Below are 13,600 nucleotides of genomic sequence, written 5' to 3' on the forward strand. Positions count from 1 at the left end.
GCTCAGCTGGTAAAGAATCTGCCTGCCGTGCGGGAGACCTGGGTTCAATCCCTGGGTTGGGAAGATCCCCTGCAGAAGGGAAAGGCTTACCCACTCCAGTATTCTGGCCTGGGGAATTCCATGGACTGTCCATGGGGTCGCAAAGAGTCGGACACAACTGAGCAACTTTCAGGAGGAGAGCACAGATCACTAGTCAGAGAATACTTCTTAAAAGAGGTTTCCAGTATCCTCCCTTTGAAATGAAATGGATGAGCAAAGTATGATAAGCTGGGGAGGAGTAACACTTCTGTAAATAATGTGGAGCAGAAGTGCGGGACCTGAAAGGAAGGCTGTGTGACAGCCAATGTAAGCAGCAAGCCAAGGAAAAAATGAGTAAAAAGCCTGCCTTCAAACGAAGGCCGCGCAGCAGCCGGAGAGCAGTGAGACTAGTGACGTGTCGTCAGGGCGCTCCTGCCACAAACCCTCTCAAGCACAGCAACAACGCCAAAGACCCGCAGGCGGACTCGTAGGGCTGGTCAGTGGAGACTCAGACATGGGAGGTCAAACACCAAGTTTCACAGGATGAGACACAGGTCATCTGCTTTGCTTTCATGTATTCTGTACCCTTCAACCAGAATGCAAGTCTCAAGAGGACAGGGATTATAATGTTCTGTTCACTTAGATCAATGCCTGGCACGGTAAGTGTTCAATGAACATCGCTGCTGAGTAAAAGTAGTGTTCAAAGTAGTGACATATTCAAAAACAAAGGTCACAAAGGCCTTCAGCAACACAAAAGTAACAATAATAGTGTAATATTTATTACTCTTGCAGTAATTACCATTTATTGAGCACTAACTCTGAGCCAGACACTGGGATCCATCATCTCAACCCTCTCAACCTCTGAGAGAGAGGCACTACCATCATCACCTCAGTTTTCCAGGTTCACATACTGAATAAATAACTTGCCCAAGGCTGGAACCTGGGTCTGCTAACGCCGAGGCCTAGCTGTCACCTACTCTGTCACACATACAGCATTACAAACACCCTTCCTGGGCAAAGCTAGGGAAAGGCAGCCCAAGAGGGGAACGTGGCCCATGAGGAAAAACAATGAAACACGACAAAAAAGAAACTCCAACATACTCAAAAACTGTACGTCTGCCCCCTCCTCTAGCAGGTACTATGGAAATTTTCCCACCCTAGAATACACAGATTATCCCACATAGATTAAAACTTCAATGGCTTAAAGAATCCAGATGTTGAAAAGCTAGGAACTAGAGTCAATCATGTAATCAACATTTCAAAGGGTGGTAGATAACAAGTGGTAACACCCCAGGTCCACAACCCAAAGAAATAACAGGGTGTGACCTCTGACTAAGGCTGACCTCAAAACTTCCTGAGCCATTCTCCCCAACCTGCTGCTCCGTTGCCTCCTTCGCTGTGTCTCTCCCCTCCTCTACATCCCATCTCTCCTCTCCTACTAACAGGCCTTTACCAAAACTTGGGAATCATTTGTTTCCTACTCTAAAGTTCTAATATAGTGAGTTAACATTTCCATATTTCTCTAATAAAAACAAGCCTACCTGTGTAATATTCAGGTAGAAAAAAATGTTCCCCACTTATTACAGCTGCATTCCAAAGGTTATATTATCAAAGTCACACAGTCAATGAAGAGACCACCAATCATGTAAAAGAAAGTTGATGACCCATGTATTTATTTATATAGCCTCTGGTATTGCAGACATAATAAATAAACAGGAAGAAATTGAACTCGCTAGAAAGACTGTGCTCTTCTCCCACTTACCCAGTAATATATTCATAACCATAATCTTTTCTGAAAATCTCTAAAATGGAAAGAAGCATAACTCCAGAATTAAAACTCCAATTGCAACCACCAAAGAAAAATATTTAAAAGATTGAATGTTTAAAAACTGAAATATTCGTTAAATTACTTAACCAGAGATCCACTAATATATAAGTCAATCTAATTTCTGCATAAGAATGAGGACAAGAGTTGGCAAGAAAAACAGTGCTAAGAAATATATCTCAATCTTTTCTTTCTGCCTTCAGATTTTTTTCATACTTATCTTAAACATACAGTTCAATTAAATAAACAAACTATGAAGACATAGGCAAACTGTTCTCAAAATAGAAATCCTTTCCAAATACAAAAAAAAACTATCAAGAAGCATTTATTTCTTGAACTGGCCAATAGAACAGTGATATGCCAAGCTTAAAGGAAAAGTTATCTGTGAAAACTGATCCTGCATTTAATAAATATTAAGCATGAAAAGGGAATATCCCTTCCTCCCTCTCACCATTTTAGATAAAGGAGAAAGTTAAAAATTTAGTAAAAGAAAATCACCTAAATAAAATTCCTTCCATCTTAGTTTGAGATGTACTCACACAAATAAAACTTATTAAACTTCATGATTTTTTCAAAGTTTTTTATTCTCAAATGTTAAGAGATGGGCAGTTAAATGGCTTGATAACACAACTGAAAAGTGAAGTGAAGCCGCTCAGTCATGTCTGACTCTTCGAGACCCCGTGGACTGCAGCCCGCCAGGCTTCTCTGTCCATGGGATTCTCCAGGCAAGAATACTGGAGTGGGTTGCCATTAACACAATTACATACTGCTATTACTAAATGGACAATTTAAACCATAGTTACTTTCAGAGATAATCAATAAATTATTCAAAAAAGAGTCCTTTCTGATCTAAGCACTACTGAGGGCTTTAGGGGTAAATTCAACTTCCACTTATGTTTAAATAAGTCTTTCTTTCCTACAAATAATAAGCACAGCAGTTCTGCCATTTCTTTAAGACTTTTTTTAAATAAAAATGTTAATGAATCATACACTGTTTCAGGGGCTTTTGAAAACACTGCAGAATTACTTCAATATAATATGTTAAGCTCAAGGCTGAATTTAAGTGTTGGGCAATATAAAGCCTGACATTACCCTTCTGTCTATGTTATACTTTAAAAGATCTTTACCATAATAAGTTAATAGTCATGGGTCATCTATATGCCAGGCACTGGAAGAGCTTTGCATACATTTTACATTATCTCATTTAATCCTAACAACCCTGTGTAAGATATGTCCCATCAACAGGTGATGGAGCCAATAGTTAAAGGCTAAGGCCACAAAGGCAAGGGAAGTACTGCCTAACTAATGGGGCTTCTGCCTCCAGAGCATCAGTGTATTTTATGAGAGAAATGAGAAACAAATTAGCAACACGTTGCTTGTTCCAAGTATGTGTAATAGTTTCTACCATTAGACAGTTATAAATTGCCCACCACTATAAGTGGTGTTGGAAAAGACTCTTGAGAATCCCCTGGACTGCAAGGAGATCAAGCCACTCAATCCAAGAGGAAATCAACCCTGAATATTCATTGGAAGGACTGATGCTGAAGCTCTAATACTTTGGCCACCTGATGCAAAGAGCTGACTCATTGGAAAAGACCCTGATGCTGGGAAAGATTGAAGGCGGGAGGAGAATGGGATGAGAGAGGATGAGATGGTTGGATGGCATCACCGACTCAAGGAACATGAGTTTGAGCGAACTCCGGGAGATGATGAAAAAAAGGAGGACCGGCATGCTGCAGTTCATGGGGTTCCAAAGAGTCGGACATGACTGAGTGACTGAACAACAACATTAGTGGGGCAAGTCCTCCTCAGACCCAGAGATGTGCAAAGGTCTATTACTACCCACTACACTGCCCTGAAAAGCACGCAGTCCTACAAGTCTCACTAAGATACATAGTTTCTTCCAAAAGCAAACCAGCAATTTGTTTTGACACTTCACATCTGGCCTAACATATATTGATGGGTTCAGTATATTGTCCTATGGTGAACCTCTCAGAAGAAAGCCCAAGTGATATTAAAAATACTTTGCACCACTATCTTTTTAATAGTTCCTAAATTCCACAGCAGCCATGAAGGAGCATCTAGCATGACTCGTGTGCACACAGACATACACACAGCTCATGCAACCTCCTGCCTAAAGCCACCAGATTTCCAGTAGCTAACCTTCAGCTGGAAAAAAAGGGCAGAGGCGAAACAGCAAAGCAACAGAAACTACACAATATCTGACTGAGCTACAATCTATTCCTTAGGTGAATGGGAAAAGAGAGCAAAAAACAAGATACCAAGCAATAACGTCTCTTGTGCATTTTTATTCATTACTTTTCATCCACCTGCATTGCAGGATAATACAACACAAATATATTTTCTTCTATTAGCTTATAGTTTTAGAGAAATCGATTATTACTCAAAACTTTTTAAGGAAACATGTTAGAAAAACTGCTATACGTTCTGTCACTCAATATGCAGATCAAGCACAGATATTCCCTCAAATATTTCACAATTCTGAAGATAGACTAGGAGGAACTACTAACTATACATGTGTGTAAAAGTGTAATTAGTAGAAAATATATATCCCATAGTGTTCAGAAAATGTCAAGCAGATTTAGAAAACACTCTAAAGCTGTTGTGAAAGGGATCAGTGAGACAGTATCAATGAGGTATCACAAGAAAGTAGCAAAAATCTACTACACTAAGGCATCAGACAGACTGGCTTGACACCTGGTGAGGGAAAGACACAAAGTAGAAATGTTTAACAGCAGGAGTCCATTATTTGGAAACAACTTTACTCATCTGTTGGTAATGACAATTCAGCTACAAGTAATAAAAAAAAAAAAAATTATACACCTCTCTTTTCCCTAGTCCACTGAAAGTGCCACCAATATAGAATATTTCTATTTGGAATATTAGCAGATAGGAGACAGACATCTTGTGTCTTTTAAACTGCCACTAATCCTTAAACTTGAAATAAAAGGAAGACTTTTAAAAAGAGCAAAGAAACAATCCTCTCCTAATGAACGAGAAAGCAACTTTAAAGTGACCTTCTTTCTAAAAGGTATACTGAAACTGTCAGGCTATGTAAAATTGTCAGACTCCTTTTTTTAAAGGAAGAGGAACTGAAGTTATCAATTATATGTAGAAACATTATGTAAAGTAAAAGCAGGTTTGAAACTAAACAGTGGTCACTACTGCAAGAATAATCCCTTCCCCTGCCTGAGATAAATAAGTCCTATGAAACCAGGGTAAAAATATAGCACCATCCAATATTAACAAATTAAACAAAAGTTTTGATATTAGCTATGATGTAACATTGAACAAAATGAACTGTCCTTTCTAAACAACACATTTGAGATTTATTTGTTGGGTGAATCTATTAAACCATGTTACATTTACCCTTAAGAACACAGCAAAACTTTTTAAAGTACACAATTAAATGACGTAAGTGATCTGTTAAAATCAAGTATTTTCAAGTATTAACTTGAAATTAACAAAAATTGTGGAATCAGTAATTCTACCCACTGATGGACACTGCAAAAGATCACCAAAGCTTTAAGAAACAGAAGGGTCAAACTTTAATGATCTTAAGGTTTGACTAGTACTTTCACCTGATTCAAACAAACCATGAACAATTCTAATTTTACATCTAAAGTAAATGCTCTACAGCTTATTTTCAGAACCTTTCAAAATTATACTCACAAGTTTCTTCAAAGATACTTCAGAGATGCTTCTGGCCCTGATACACAGCCAATATATCACCATATGGTATCTTATATGCTATGATATCTTTGAAAGACAAATCCAAGCAGTCCCTACTTTTTAGCTGCATCTCTTTACAGATGGCATTGCCTCTGCTCCTCAGTCCATAGTTTTTCATCACTGTGGAGGCAAAAGGACCTTTGAACAGAAGACTGTGCAGAATCATTTTAAGACACCCTCCAAGAAATACATCTCATTTAGAAAACAGAGACCAGCTAAAATAGCCAGCCCCAGCTTTGCAGTGGAAGGAAGCTCACACTGCATGTGAGTGGACCTGGCAGTGTTTTATACCAGGGATCTGTCAACTACCAGTCAAACCCAGTCCACTTTGTTTTTATGTATACGGCTTTATTAGAACACAGTCACACACATTCACTTAACATATTGTCTGTGGCTGCGTTCACACTTCAACAGAACTGAATCTTTGCAACAGAGACCATATGGTTCCCAAAATCTAAACTATTTACTAATTGGCCCTTCACAAAGAAAAAAGTTTGCCAACCCCTCCTCTGCACAATGAGATGCTGGAAGAAACACAAGATTTCTCCAAGCACCACCTTCAAGTACACGAACTGGGCGGCTGCTAACTACATGTGGGCTTTGGGATCATCCAATGTTTAAACACACACACACACGACTTTTTCATTCATCCCAAACGAGTCCCAAAGTTGCTAAGGCAGAGCACACGAGGTGATCATTCCCTACTATGAGCCCCATCTTTCCCACTGCCTTTACTAGTTGATCAAGTCAACCCAAAAAGGCCCTTTAAAGTTCATCAAAACATGATTTCACCTGCAGAAAAAATGTGGAAAATAGAGGGTGAGACGAGAAGGCACACATGGCATATATTCCAAGTCCTAGACCACCTTCAATCTAGCTCCCTGTCTAAATAGCTATGGCCATTTCAATTACTGCTCTGAGGAAGAGGCCAAATAAGCTACTAAGAAGGTGAATTTAAACTAAGGATTACAGAAAAGTGTGAAATATCTATTTCCTACCTCATAATCCTTAATCTTTGTTAGAGGGTGATGATACTGTGCTCTGGTCAGTCGTGTCCAACTCTTACGAGGCCCCACAGACTGTAGCCCACCAGGCTCCTCTGTCCATGGCATTTCCCAAGCAAGAATACTGGAATGCGTTGCCATTTCCTTCTCCAAGGGATCTTCCTGACCCAGGGATCACACTGCATCTCCTGCACTGGCAGATGGATTCTCTACTATTGCATCACCTGGAAAGCCCTTGTTAGAGAATACCCTATATGCAAGTTTCACCACAAAAATTTTAAATATTTTTAATTTTTTAAAGATCAGTCTTCCACTGTCTATAAATGCTTCAAAGATGTCTAAATTCTTTTAAGTGGCAAATTGGTTTTTGCTTGTTTCTTAATAGAAAGGTTTTTAAGGCATTTTCAGCATGCTGTGCCAACACAGGGATATCCCCTCCATTGTATGGGACACAAAGACACGCACCAACTGCAGCAAGGGAAATAGCCTTCTCTGCCAGCTATTTTTAGCCCCACTTCGTCATGTTAAAGACCAAACTTAGGATAATAAGGAAAGGCAAACTTTTAAAAAGATGAGTTTGATGAAACAGATCTGTCCCTTCTTCTACAAGTTCCTTAAAACTGAAATTTTATATATTCCTCTGAACTTAATCTCAAAGGACCGATATAGCCTATAAAAAGCTTGTTAGCTATTTCAAAGATAATCATATGCCCTAAGACTGAACTGGTGGCCATGTTTAAAGGTCATTCCTTCCTTTTCAATTTCAACTCTCATTCACTTTCAGTCTCATCCATTCTTTGTTCTTCCTCTATCTTTGCTAACTTTAACAAATTCTCCTCCTCCCAAGTAAATGTACCCATTTTTTGGCTCATTCTCTCCATAAACACTATAGAGAAACCATAGTACTTAATAATGACTCCCAGTTTTCAGCATATCACTCATCATTTTACTGTTTTGAAACTGAATCAGTATCCAAGTTTAACCCTAAAATTTGATGTCCAAAACAAAGTCCACTGCCTCATTTTTTAATTACTCTTTTTAAGAAACCACTGCTGCTGCTGCTAAGTCGCTTCAGTCGTGTCCGACCCTGTGCGACCCCGCAGACGACAATCCACCAGGCTCCCCTGTCCCTGGGATTCTCCAGGCAAGAATACTGGAGTGGGTTGCCATTTCCTTCTCCATAAGAAACCACTAGTACCATACTAACATGTTGGGAGCATCTTCTTTTTCACTCTTGCATCTGTTATAGACCTTCAGTTAACTGTGGTATAAAAATGTTAGTTCCCTAGAACACCAAAATCCTAATCCAGGTACAATGCCTCTTGGCCTAAAATACAATTTATCCTCAATGGTCTAAAACTACCCTCTAAAAAATACTTCTCTCAATTCATTCTTCAGGCTGTAAACATGTTTCCACACAAACTGACCCTAAGTCTACTCAACAAATTCCCGCTGTATTCCCATAAGTTAACTTCCTAATTACATCTGTCCCTCACACCCTCCAGGTTTCAAGGGTTCTAAACACTTTATCTCCACTTGCTCTTTTCTTCCAAAAACAAAAACAAAAAAACACCTTCCCCTGACTGAGATACTCCAGTAAGTTTTGTATGGTCCAACATCAGTATTTCTCTAATGAAATTGGTACCAACAGCAGCCAACACAGCAGTCACAGATGAAAACTAGTCCATTCCCCCTTTCCTGTGATTCTGTGCAGTTTGTGTTTCACTGCCTCTGCCACCCAGACACAAACGCATCTCAAAGGCAGGCCCCCCAAATACTTTGCTGTTTCTTTGCTGCTCAAATATGCAATAAAACAATACCATGATTTTTAACCAATGTATAGTCGGAACAGTACAAGTCTTAAAGCTGTAAACAACTTTGATGGAGTATAATCTACGCTCAAATTAGCTTGCTGCTGTCCTCCTTTCCTCCCCACCAAAAAGAGCCTATGCAAAACTAGATTCCTCTTCCTCGTAACTTTGTAAAGTATGGAATACATGACTTCCTCAAGGTCACAAAATAACAGATATACAGACCTTCGGTTTTGACTCCACATCTAATATTACATACTCTGCTCAATATTTTGATGTCAGTATCTATTCAAAAGAGAATATAAGACTTCTAACAAAAGCATAACAAGAACAAGGCATACAAAGAGAAACAAAACACCTGCAGAAGTTCCAGAGGAGGCCAAAGTGATGATGAGGATGGAAAAAATTATTCTAAGACAGACAAAAAGTCAGAAAAGATGATAGTAAAGAGAAACAATCAACATCTACAAAACCAGGAAAAGACAAACTCCAACTTGTTGCAGCAATTCTCAAAACACAAATTTGGGATGTGTCTTGAAACTTGAGACAGGTTTAGGAGAAATAAACGAACTGTTACATAGTTCAGGGGCTAATAAACTTGTAGAATTCATTTCTTCAAAAGAGAAACAATTCAGGATGAAAAGTGTTTTGAAAAAGTTTTAAACAAGATCCTGAATGAAAAGAGCATAGATAACCGCATTCCCCCAAAGTTTCTACATTCATTCCCACTAAGCTTCTCTCAGCAGTGGCTTCAGAGAGTCTGAGCTCACAGAGCTGTCTGCAGGGGCCCTAATTCTTAGTACTGCCTATGTTCTGTTAAATAGAATTCCACCATATGCTTATGGTCTGTACAAATATATGAAATGTTAATTACTTTCCTGCACCTTAATTTGGCACATGGAGGAGATACCTAAATTACAAATAAAAGATTTTACAGATTTCACTTTTAAAATAAGAGGAAGAACATTCTTCTTCAAAGAATTAAACATCAAAAGGTTCTCCTCACTGTATAGAGAAACATGAGGTAAATAAGCAAAGCTTGAAGTCATCAAGTAGGACATATGCTACTAAAAAAAAAAAAAAAAAGCACTTAAGGAAAAAATTTAGTAGCTTTCATAAACGGGTTAAAGTACTAAATTCTCTCCCCCAAATCAGTTGCGATTCATAAGAACTCAGAATTTCCTGAGTAACTGCAATCTGTTAGTGTCCTCCGGATACACAGGAATTACACCCAGGAAATGAGAAGGTAAAAAAAAACTCCTATACCAGTTGCTCCTGAAATGAAATCTCTCAAAGAAGACTGACCAAAAAAAAAGTTTTACTTTCAGGGGTTCACAGAGTCAGAGGTTCCCACTTGGGAACCCAAATGAGTTGCCCAGGGCCAAAAACTACAGCGCAGTTTCCCACACGGTGTACCGGGAAAAGAGATATTACAGAGATGTCCTTTGTGCGCACATAGACTCGGGCTTCCTCAATTTCCTTTTGCCAATTACTGACCAGAAAGGTGTAAGTGTTCACTCTGAAGAAAGACAGAACTCCTCGAAGAGAAACCTGTGTGTACCCCACGTACCCAGCGCTAAAGGTCACAAAACACAGGGCTGCCGGATGCCTCTCCTGGCAGCGAGGACTAAGGTACCCCTCTCATCTACACACTCCCAACACTCCTGGAAAACACTGGCCCAACTCCAGAGGACGCCCCAGCATCCTCCCCCTTTCTAAACAACCCCCCCCCACACCCCGCCACTCCCTTTCCCGGGGAACTCACACTTTAGAGAAGAACCGGCGGCGCTGAGAAACCGGGCTGCTTCCTGTCCTCTTCGGGACCGAGGCGGCAGCCGCGGCAGCTCCGGCGCGTCGCTGAGTAAGAAGCGGGGCTGGGATCACCAAGCCGGGCGGCCACCCGGGTCTCTTCCGCGCGGCCGGAGCAGAGGCGGCGGCGGCGGCGGCCCCGCTTACCTCCTCCTTTCCTCTTCCTGGGTCTCTTCAGGCTGGGTCTTCTGCCCGTCCCGGGCCACTTCTCCCCGACAGTCCCGTTTGGGAGGCTCCGGATTTTTGTCTTACAAAGTTTCTTCTGGGCGGAGGCTGCGGCCGGCCCCCCGGTCCCCCCCGGCCCCGCCGCCCTCGGGGCTGGGGCGGGGAGGGGGCTCTAAGAACTCCTCCCGGAGTCCTGCCGAGGAGCCGGGGGGCCGGCGACGGGCCGAGAACGGAGACCCCCCCGAGGGGGCAGAGGGGCGGGGGAGGGAAGGGAAGGACGGCGGCGCCGGTCCCGCTGTCCCCGCCGCCCCGGCCGCCGCTTCACATCGGGGTCCCCGCCCCCCCGGGCGGGGGGCGTCTGCCCGGCGTGGAGCCCCGGCTCATGCACTCCGCGGCGAGATGCTACGGCCCCGGGCGGGTGGCCGAGGCGGCGGCGAGGTGGGGGACCCGGCCGGCTCCGCTCGGCGCCGCCCCCGCTCCCGGCTCCCGCATGTGTCGCTGCGGCTGGGACCCCCTCCCTCCACCTTGGGGGTCCCTCGCCCCGCGCCCCGGGACCAACAGAAGCTCCGGCCCCTCCTCAGCGTCCTCTCCCCGCCGAGCAGCGGACTAGTCCCGGCCCGAGGTAGCCACCTCCCTGCCCCCCAGCCACCGGCTCCGGCTCCGGCTCCGGCTCCGGCGTGTGCAGCCGCGGCTGCCGGCCGGGAAGGTGAGGGGGGGAGAAGAGAGGTGGCCGCGGCTCCCGCCGGCCCAGGTCAGGGCAGAGGTCCTGGCGGCGGCCGGTGCACGGGCGCTGGGTCTCTCAGATGCTCCCTGGCTCTCACGCTCGCGGCGGCGGCGGTGGCGGTAGCGCCCGGAGCTCAGCTCGCTGTCTCCCTCGCTCAGTGCGGGGCTCTCGCCTCACTCCAGAGAGAGGGGCGGGAGGAAAACGGCGCGCAACAATGACGCAAGTCACCTAGCAACCGCTCTCCCCCCCCGCCCTCCCTTTTCTCTCCGCTCGGAGGCTCACTCCCCTAGTCTTTTTTCACCTTTCCGACCACCCCGCCCTAGGCGCCTTTGGCGCGCTCTGATGACGCTCCAAGGGAAGAGGAAGTCGGGCTCCGCGAGCGGGTGGGTGCGCCTCGGGCCGCGGACTCGGTGTCGCTGCCGCCGCCTCTACGGCCGCGTCAGAACAGAAGAGAGGAAGGGGAGGAGCCGCGTGGAGCCTAAGCTGCCGCCTGAGCTTACCCCTGACCCGAGGGCGGTGGAGAGAGCTTGCTCTGTAGCGGTTTCCTTCAGAGCAGGTGGTGACTGCTCCTTGGGGAGTAAGGAGGAGGCCCAGGCCGCGCGGCCATGCTCGGGCGCGCACCACCCAGAGGTGAGGCATTTGGCCCCAAACGGGCCTTCGGAAAGCCCAGCTGCTCGAGAAGTTATCTTACATCTTGATCTGCCGCACCTGCTGGAGGGCGCGAGCGCCCCACCCTTCCCCTGGTGTGGAGCGACACCAGCGCCCGGTGACGCGTGGTCAGGCAGAGCAAATGTTTGATGAATGAATGAATGGCTCCCTCACTCGCGGAGCTCAGAGGAGTTTGACGGAAGTCCAAGCGCTTTGTAAACTGCGTAGCATTGTAAAGATACGAGTTGTAACACATTGCTCTTACCCCTCTCCACCCCAAGGAAATGGGGCTGCGGCTGAAGTGAGGAGTCCCAACCTAAGTCTTTAGTGAAAAGGGAGGCGAATTGTTGGGACGAAGGAAGGGAGCCGTCCTCCCAGGGATTTTGGAAGGATTTTTGACTTTTCAGGAGGAGAATTTAGTACTGCCTCCCTTTTAGGAATCATTCATGTTTGTGGCTTAGAGCTTTGGAGAGCTGGTATTGGTTGTTAATCAGTGTCCATTACTGTAATCAAGAAGTTTTGGCCTGTGTTTCAGGTCTGACTCAAAGGCTATTTCCTTTCTAAAATAAATATTATTGCTATTTATACTGGTTTTCCTACAGGTGTTATCCTGGAAAGTAAATTCAAGTAAAAACTCATGAAGTTGACAGTGTAGTTCCCTAGGACAGGAAATTTTAAGATAAAACGATTTCAGAATCCTCAGAAATCTGTCTTGCACCTGTCCTGATGAATAGTGTGAGGAGGAGATAAAAGCAGGGAAGAAAGGAAGCAGATTCCGCAGTTGGGTCTCTGGACTCTGGCGCGCCTTACCTCTTCCGGAAGCAGCGATAGTGACTATTACAGATCTTGCTACCTCAGGGGATAAGGGGCAGGTTTTTATATAAGATGTGAGGAGGTCAGAGTTTCTGCCCCTGCCGCCACCACCATATGCAAATACATCAAGGAACCTTGTAACTGGGTAAAATACACGGGCTCATTTTTATTAAAATGCTGCAGAAAAAGTAATGGGAGGATGGGGAGGGGGTGGGGACGGATATTGCCAAAGCAAGAAGAGACTGATAAAGTAGCCTTGCCCATCTCTCGTTCATCCAAGTTCTAAGAGTCAGGTTAACTCTCCTATGTTTAAGTTACCCTAGATTGGACTTCTTATGACCAGTTCTGCCAGATCCTTCCAAATAAGACTCACAAGGAATCTGAACAGCAAGCGATGGCCCCACATGGCTACATGTGTAAATTATTTTGGGTTTTGCTCCTCTTCGTAATTTTTTGATGGAAATTGAAGGAATAAAATACACAGATTGAGGGGATTTTGTAAAGCCTAGCACCACAGATTTTGTTAACTTTGGCTATAAAGAATGCAAACATCAGAGCTCTGCAACGCAGCAGAGGACACCTCCAGGGAAGTGTGTAAACCAACCACATGGAGCTTTTCAGCAGCCTGATTGGTTTTCCTTGTCAGTGGTTCCACCAGAGAACCTTGGTGCTGAGGGGCAGAATAGCGGGGAGGAGAGCCCTCAGCCAACTGCTGATCAGCTTGCAGCTGCACTAGCTTACTAGGCAAGACCCACCCACTTCACCACCCAGTATGCTAACTGGAGGAAACAGCTGGAACTGGCGGCTGCAGAAAAGGAAGCTCATACATTGCAAACTTAGTCTGCATCTCTTCAGTGCTTTCATTTCTTATGGCTCCAGAGAAGAAACCAACTGGTTCATTTGAAATTCAAAAAAAGAAATCTGAAGTTTTAGGTAACAGAGTTCCTTCACTGGTTCATCAGTTTGTTTATAACAAAGATCTGCATAGTATGTTAAAATATAACAGAAGGATATTTGTATAGGATTCTTT

General features: G+C 44.1%; 1 protein-coding gene across 3 annotated transcripts in view; it reads right to left on the reverse strand.

The window, feature by feature from the left end:
* FBXW7 (F-box and WD repeat domain containing 7) overlaps positions 1 to 10,605 on the reverse strand; it is a 216,192-nt gene extending 205,587 nt beyond the window's left edge. For 2 of the 3 annotated variants that reach the window (XM_065903947.1, XM_065903945.1), the window contains exon 1: positions 10,177 to 10,605. The gene's annotated coding sequence lies outside the window, so the exon portion shown is untranslated. The remainder of the gene's footprint in view (positions 1 to 10,176) is intronic. The other variant, XM_065903946.1, reaches the window with a different exon arrangement.
* Positions 10,606 to 13,600: the final 2,995 nt, after the last annotated feature.

The sequence above is a fragment of the Muntiacus reevesi genome, chromosome 13 (genome assembly GCF_963930625.1).
Source record: "Muntiacus reevesi chromosome 13, mMunRee1.1, whole genome shotgun sequence".
Taxonomy (NCBI): domain Eukaryota; kingdom Metazoa; phylum Chordata; class Mammalia; order Artiodactyla; family Cervidae; genus Muntiacus; species Muntiacus reevesi.